Below are 8,328 nucleotides of genomic sequence, written 5' to 3'. Positions count from 1 at the left end.
CCCCATTGCGGAACATATTCACATTGCTCCCTGCCCCAACATGCTCTTTTGTTCACCCTATGTCAACAAACGTCCCACCCTTGCTCCCAGATTGTTTGACTTCAGAGCACTTTTCCCCTTTGGGCTTTGGTGCCCTCAATGAGAAAAAGTTACCCTCCATCCTTTGTTTGGCATGGAAGCTGTGGTATCTAGGGTAGCTGGAGAAGCTATAGATTATTTTTCTCCATTATGGGGCTGCTGTGCCTGCAACCTCGTTATAATGTCTAAATCCTCCAGGTGCACACAACAATTAGATGGACTGGATTATCCAAAGCGGATGCTTTGTGCTCTTCCTCAGCCTCGCGATGAAGATGCTCGCCCTCCTGTGCCTCGTGGCTGTCGCTGGGCTGGGCTCTGCGGTGCCCTTCTCCTCGGTAACCACCCTCCCAACATCCAATTTCTTTGGAAACCAAACCAGAATGATCGTAATCGCCTAGAACGGTCCTTTGTCGCAACATCCCGAGCTGCATCTCCGGCGTGGGGTGCACACCCACCTCCGTCCTGGTCGCGGTCTCCATCATTGCCGTGCCAAGTGTGACGGACACAGATGCCATCAAATCCCTCCTGGTTGTCCCCACGGCGCAGGTGTACTATGCGGGGCAGTTCAAGACCATGCCCTGCAGGGCGGCCCGAGACCTGGTGCAGGTCAGCAACAAGCGTCTGAGCAGCAGTTTCACTCTGACCACTGTCCTTGGCTACCAGGTGGGGACGGAAGACTGCAGGGGCCCTACTGCAACCAGGCCCTGCAGCCCTTGTCGGCTTACAGGGTAAATTTCTTTATTTTGGATGAAACAATGCAACCTAAGCTTACACTGGCTGGTCCGATCCCATAAGTACTCTAAACGTGACTGACGTGATGGACATCAACCTCGGCCTCTCGGGGCGCTCCGGCGGGATGGTCACCATCAGGGCCGGCGCTAGGCATGGGCAGTGTGGGCAGCTGCCCAGGGTCCCGCGCCGGCTCACAGCCAGGGGGCCCGCGCTTTCAAAAACGTCAGAGTTTGGAGGCCCAGGGGGCCCAGGGGATTTGATCAGTATCTGCTGGCTGGTCCGTCTCTCTTGGCCTAATCGCTGCATTTGCATGAGGACAGCAGCGATCAGACAGGTAATTAAAGAGCCCTCACCTGTGAAGTGCGCCCTGCCCCTGTTTGAATGAAAAGCAGATTAACCTGCAGGGCGCAGAACAAAAGATAGAATGATGGCGCCTCACACTGAAAACTGCTCAGCTCACCCAGGATGAGGAAAAGGGAGCACAGAGGTGAATGAAAGGGGTACAAAAAACTGAATAAATTGAGAGGGGGTGGGGGAGCAGATCGGTGTGAGTACAGCAGCCAGACAAGTGGTGCACGAAGAGGAGCACAATCTGAATGTTAAATTGGCTGGACTAAGGCTTTCAGTTTGCTAGGTCCCTCGAGTCTTTACCTGGTGGTACATTAAAATGGACATAAGAACAGGCCCCTATCGGACCCTATATGCATGTCCTTTACTTTACCTGCAAAAACAATGATCCTGTATCTGCACAATAATTGTATAACACAGTGGCCGGGTTGGACTGGCACTAGGGCAATCAGGCAGTGTGTGGTTGTCTAATCTGTCAGGTTAGAATGTGACCTATTTTTTGGGATGTTTGTTTGCCTGCTTTATGGTCAGATGAAGACATTTTTAATGTTGATTTTCATGATATTGAAACAAACATTGCCTGCAGCAAAATCAAACCTATGCAGTCTCACATACCATACCAAAAACGTAAACCGCATCTCTTTACAAGTTAAAAAGTGCCTCTAATTTTGAAACATGGAACACTTTTCTAGCTGATTAATTCGCTAATGGGGCCACTTTTATTTTAGTGCCGGGCCTATTTCCTGACCCAGTCTGACACTGCATGATAGGGTAATCTGTGGCAGCGATTTTGTTCCTGTTTATATTTCACATGCTTTACTTAATCTTGCATTCTCCAAGAATGTTAGCTATGTCCAGGATGTGTTTTTCTGTATTTCATTTCACAGCATTTTACTCTTGTATGGGGCACACATCGTAGTGAGTCGCCTCCAGGTGTTTATAACAGGCTACAGTTGAGTGCTTTGGAGTTGAGGCTGAAGGCAGTACATCTTTCACACTGTGCTTGTCTGTGGGTCAAAAAGGTGTCCAGAATACATGGTCATTCAATACATGGCCTCTCTGAAGAGCACACTGAGCAACGGTCCCGTTTTCCAGTTGCAGTTGGTATTCTGTGCAAATGTGGGTGAAAGAGGTACTCATTGGTCAAAACAGCGACAGGGTGAACGTAAATTAACTTATTGTTGTTACTCATTTATCTTAGTCAGCCATTGACAAAAAACCAATACCATTGGCTGTTTTTAGATGTAAGTCAGTTGTTGTCTTATATTTCTGGATTCAGTCACAGAAAGCTGAGGGAAAGATGAGAAAAAGAGTAGAGCATTGAGGGGAAGGTGAATTTAAAAGGGTCATCATCAACAAGAAATGGTAAGATGCTCCAGGAGGATGGAAAGGGAGAGGTAAATGTAAATGAAGCAGAACAAGGAAAGAAGTAATGAGGCTGGGGGAGAGATGAGGGTTGAAGGGGAGGGTATGGATAAGATGTGTGGTAGAGAGACAGAACCAGCAAGGGAACCTAAGCAGAGTGGAGGGAGAAGTATTGGTGAGAGATGGATGAAAGAAAGCAGGACCACTGAAAGATGTCAGAGGTTCGGCGGGATGAGACAGGAGGGGAGAGGTGGCAGTTAGAAGGGTCAGAAACAGCAAGAGAAATTTGAATCCTAGAAAAAAGAAGTCAACTTCCAAATCTCTTTCATAAAACATAATTTACACATTGACAATGTGCCGGCTTCTGACAACTCTAGGAGTTTGAAGTAGCATTTGTGCTGTATCAGATGATTTGTGGTTGACTCTTGATCGCAGAGTTAGGACAGCCTTAATACTACTAAAAGTTACTACCACATTTGACACTGTTTCCCAGCCAGTGCTTATAAATCAACTAGTACAACCTGGAATTTAAGTATCCCCTTGGTGTGGTTTACCTGTATCCGATTTAAGAAATCTGATACAATCCTCTCACCACCTATTTCTATTATGTTCTAAACTTCTGACTTGTGGATTTTATTCGGTCTCCACTGTTCAATCTATATAATTCCCAGTTAGTCTTACTCATACAGTACTTTGGTTTCTTACTGATATCTAGCACATATGGATACCCAAACATCACTTCCCTCAGTGGCAATCTGGTCTTTGCTCAGGGATATGTTTGTACGTGCATGCTAACAGTTGATTTCTGAAACCTTAATGTATCAAATCAAGGGTTCTCATTTTTAAAGGATCTCATACCATATGGTGCTCTCTTTGGTGGCTGGTCGAGCTGGGTCAATCGCCCACATTGGTGGAGTCAGCAAAAAAATCTTCTATTCATTTTCTTGCATCTTCTCTTTTTTATTCAGAACAGATTAACCTTGTTTCATCCACTTGCTTTTACTACATCCACAAGCATTACAAAATCATCCCTTTTCTCCCCTCTCACTTCTCATTAGATTATTATGCCCTCTCTCTTGAGCTTCCCGCCTTTTCGCATTCAGTACCCTTCAAATCATTCAGGAAAGTGCTAGGCTCCTCATCTGATTCTGCTGCATTGCAATGCTATTTCTTCTCACCTTTCTGCTGCCTGCTGTGTTTTTGATTTGAAACCCTTCACCTGCAAGCCACTATCCATTTGTCATTGTGCACTGCATTAAAAGAAAAGAGTAATTTCTTTCAAAAGCACTCCGTACCGTTCATTCCAGAATCCTTCACTCCGTGCCATCCAAACTCCTGTGTCATCCTAAAATTTAGATGGTGCTGATTGGAGACAGAGCCTTCTCCTTTCTAGTTGTGTTGGACTGGACTGAGACTCTCTCCCTCTTGAGCTATGGCGTCTCTCCAATTTTTGGAAAAACACTTAAAACTGTCCTTTCTCCACATTAGTGCACCTCTCCTTTGGAGCTCACTTAGTGCCAGAATGCCCGATTTGCATATCATTTTCATTCATCCCATTTAAGAGAATAATAACTAGGTTAAATTAATTTAATGTATTTCCACTTATTAGAGATTTAAAATTTATGTACATATTTTATTAGGATTTTGTAAGCTATTTCTAACCATTTTACTTATATAAAAACTAGGTAAGGTGCTTCGTGCAAAGCGGCTTCAAACAATGCCATATAATTAATGTCCAATTGATTACCTCCTATGAGGTCACTTCCTGTCAAGTTAAATCTTATGCAAATTATAGGGGCCTCGCATGTTCCTATTCTGCCTGGGGCCCCACAAATCCTAGGACCGGCCCTGGTCAACATCACACTGCTGCTGTCAGTGGCGCTCTTCACGCTGGTTCCGGCTCTCATTGCATCACTGGTCGTTGGGTGGGAAAAATTACCGCTCCCCTAAAGGTGGCATCGGTGTTCACAGTGACGTGACAGACATTTGCAGCACATCCCTCGCGCCCCTATGAATGGAAATCACGTGTTGTGCTTAGGGGGGACGTTTAGAGGCAATATCACAGTGAGAGCTGTTTCTTCCAAAAGCATCCTACGGTTCAGAGCAGTGTCCCAGCAGAGACATGTAGATGAACTTTCAAATTTTGTGGTACAGAGCAATGCTTCAAGGGGCAGCCCGGTTCATTGTCAATGGCGGGGTAAAGGTTTACTTAATGCTGCATATTTAATTGTACATTGCAGCTGCAAGGGATTCTTCTGATAACAGCATCCAAGCAGTGCACAGAACTGGCCTGTACATGGTCGAAAAGGACCTGTCTGTCTTCCAGCAGCAGTCTCTTGATACGTGAACTTTGGCCGTTTTGCTAGTTTTTATGTATATTGTACCTATCTATGTCTCTGTGCTCAATTGCTGTCCTTTTGTCTTTTAAGATAGCTGATTTGTACATGTATAAGCTATGTATCGCTGTTTCACCTATCTCTTGCTTTGCCACATCTTGTTTTTCTTCTTTCATTTGACTTGTAAAGCGCTCTAATACTCATAAGAGTCTTGTTAGCGCTATATAAAACCCTAAAAAAAAATGCACTAGTTTCACTAACAGTTCTCCCCTTGCTAGCTCCAATGCTACCTTCTATGTCTGATCTTGTTTGGTTAACAGTGTGCTCATTCACAGTTAAAAGTGTCAAAGATCTCCTGGTAGCACCCAACCTCTCCTCCACAGTGTTAATCTCAGAATTAATGACTGACATAGCTGTGGTCTGGTAATTGAGTCAGCCCTTCTCTTCTGTAACCCTCCCCGCTCCCGCCTCCCAGCTGCTCCGCCCACCCGCGCACTTGGCCTTAAATGGCGACCGTGCGACGCAGGTGAGTGTGACCCACTTGTGGGACACCCCCGCGCCGCACGGCCACCAGCTGCTGTGTGTGCCCCTTGCCTGCCCTCTGCCTCGCTGCTGCCTCGTTTGCCGGCTGCCGCCGCTGCGAGTGTTTTTTCCGTTGTTTTGACGGTTTTTTGTGCTTGCTTTGTCTAACTTGGTTTAACTCTCTTTTTCCCCTGTTTTTTGCGTGAATTTGTGCCTGTTTGCCTGTTTTGATCGTATTTGCATTTTCCCCGTGTTTGCCGCCTACCGCGCCGCCCCCCGCCTTCCCTTCCCGCCACCGCCGCTTGTCCCCGCCCCTTTTTTGTCTTCTGTAACCCTCCCCGCTCCCGCCTCCCAGCTGCTCCGCCCACCCGCGCACTTCGCCTTAAATGGCGACCGTGCGAACGCGCAGCGGTCACGCGCAGCGGGCGCGCCGATTGTGCGCCGAAGGCGCGCCAAAGGTAAGCCCGTCTGCGCCCGTCCGCGACCGGATCGCGACCAGCGCCAGGACCCCTGGACCTCGAAGATCTCGACCTACCCGCCTGACGTACTCAGCCGCCACCCTCATCGCTCTCAACACCGGCCGACTCCCAGAATGCCACCAAGCCACTCCAAGACGCACCCACGGACCTTTCAGCTGCCACGCCTGCAAGTTCTCCTGCATCCGGACCAGCCCCGCACCAGCACCCGCCAAGTCGAACTCCAGCAGCACCCACCTCAAGTGCATCCTGCTCAACACCCGCTCCGTCCACAGACACGCCATCGAACTCTGGAACCTCCTAGACGCCACAGCCCCTGACGTTGCCTTCCTCACGGAGACCTGGATGAACGCCTCTTCAGCTCCCGACATCGCCATCGCTATCCCAGAGGGCTACAAGATCGTCCGGAGGGACCGAAACGCCAACCAGATGGGAGGAGGCATCGCCATCATCCACAGGAACACCATCCGTCTCACGACCAGCACCGACAACACCCTGACCAGCGCCGAACACCTGCATTTCCAGATCCACACCAACCCGAACACCACCCTCAGAGGCACACTGATCTACCGACCCCCTGGACCACGCACACAATTCAGCGAGGACATCGCCGACTTCATCAGCCCGCATGCCCTCCCCTCCGCCGACTACATCCTCCTCGGGGACCTCAACTTCCACCTGGAGAACAACAACGACCGCAACACCAGCACCCTGCTCGACAACCTCGCCAACCTGGGACTCAAGCAACTGGTGTCCACCCCCACCCACCTCGCCGGACACACACTCGACGCCGTCTTCTCATCCAGCACAGACATCGACTTCAGCCACGCCACAGAGCTTCAATGGACGGACCACAGCTGCGTCCACTTCACCTTCAAGAGAACGACGACCCACCAACACCAGCAACAGACCGCCCGCAGAAGCTGGAACAAGATCACAGCAGACCAGCTCGCCACCTCCCTGAGCCAACACCCTCCTGCCAGCTCAGCGAACCCCAGCCAGGCCGCCGACAACCTCACGAAGTGGATCAGCAACTGCGCGGACGAACTCGCCCCGCTGAGGACCCCGCCTAGCAGACCCGGCAGCAAGAAGGCCCCATGGTTCACCGACGAACTCAAGAGCTCCAAGAAGAACTGCCGAGCCCTCGAGAAAGTCTGGAAAAGGGAACCAACACCGGACAACAGGACCTCCTACAAACTTGCCACCCGGAAACACCACCAGCTGATCCGCGCCGCCAAGAAAACAGCATTCAAGGACCGGTTGGACAACAACGCACACAACTGCAAGGAACTCTTCAACATCGTGAAAGAGCTTTCCAACCCCAGCGCAGGAAACAACGACATCACCCCATCGCAAGACCTCTGCAACTCCCTCGCCTCTTACTTCCACAACAAGATCACGGACATACACAGCAGTTTCAACAACCAACCAACGCACACCACGACCGACCAGCCACCCCCCCCCACCACCACCCTCCACGCCTGGACCCCGATCAACACCGAAGACACCATCCGCACGATGAACTCCATCCACTCCGGATCACCGACCGACCCCTGCCCTCACCACGTCTTCAACAAGGCCGACGCTGTCATCGCACCCCACCTGCGAGACATCATCAACACCTCCTTCGACACCGCCATCTTCCCTGAAAGCTGGAAACACGCCGAACTCAGCGCTCTACTCAAGAAACCAACAGCGGACCCCACCGACCTCAAGAATTACCGCCCCATCTCGCTTCTCCCGTTTCCAGCCAAAGTCATCGAGAAGACCGTCAACAAGCAGATGGCCGCCTTCCTCGAGACGAACGGATCCCTCGACCCCTCACAGTCCGGCTTCCGAGCCAAACACAGCACCGAGACAGCCCTCATCGCCGCCACCGATGACATCCGAGCCCTGATGGACAATGGAGAAACAGCGGCCCTCATCCTCCTAGACCTCTCCGCGGCATTCGACACGGTCTGCCACCGCACCCTAGTACGGCGCCTCAGCAACATCGGAATCCAGGACAAGGCGCTGGAATGGATCATCTCCTTCCTCGACGGAAGAACACAGCGAGTCCGCCTACCACCGTACAAGTCAGAGGCCTCCGAAGTCATCTGCGGCGTCCCCCAAGGATCATCCCTGAGCCCCACCCTCTTCAACGTCTACATGAGCCCCCTCGCGGCCATCGTACGCAAACACCACCTCAACATAATCTCCTACGCCGACGACACCCAGCTGATCCTCTCCCTGACCAACGACCCCGCCGCCGCCAGAGCCAACCTGCACGAAGGGATGAAAGAGGTAGCCGAGTGGATGACGACCAGCCGCCTGAAACTGAACTCGGACAAGACGGAGGTCCTCATCCTGGGCTCCTCACCCTCCGCCTGGGACGACTCCTGGTGGCCTCCCGCCCTAGGCACCGCACCCAAACCGACAGACCATGCACGAAACCTGGGCTTCATCCTGGACTCCTCCCTCTCCATGACCAG

The 8,328-nt window shown here is 50.8% G+C and overlaps 1 pseudogene; it reads left to right on the top strand.

Moving 5' to 3' along the window:
* The first annotated feature begins 350 nt into the window (after positions 1-350).
* Positions 351-4,473, top strand: LOC144772449 (uncharacterized; annotated as a pseudogene).
* Positions 4,474-8,328: the final 3,855 nt, after the last annotated feature.

The sequence above is a fragment of the Lissotriton helveticus genome, chromosome 1_1, assembly GCF_964261635.1.
Source record: "Lissotriton helveticus chromosome 1_1, aLisHel1.1, whole genome shotgun sequence".
NCBI lineage: Eukaryota > Metazoa > Chordata > Amphibia > Caudata > Salamandridae > Lissotriton > Lissotriton helveticus.
This window is presented reverse-complemented; position numbering and strand designations above follow the sequence as displayed.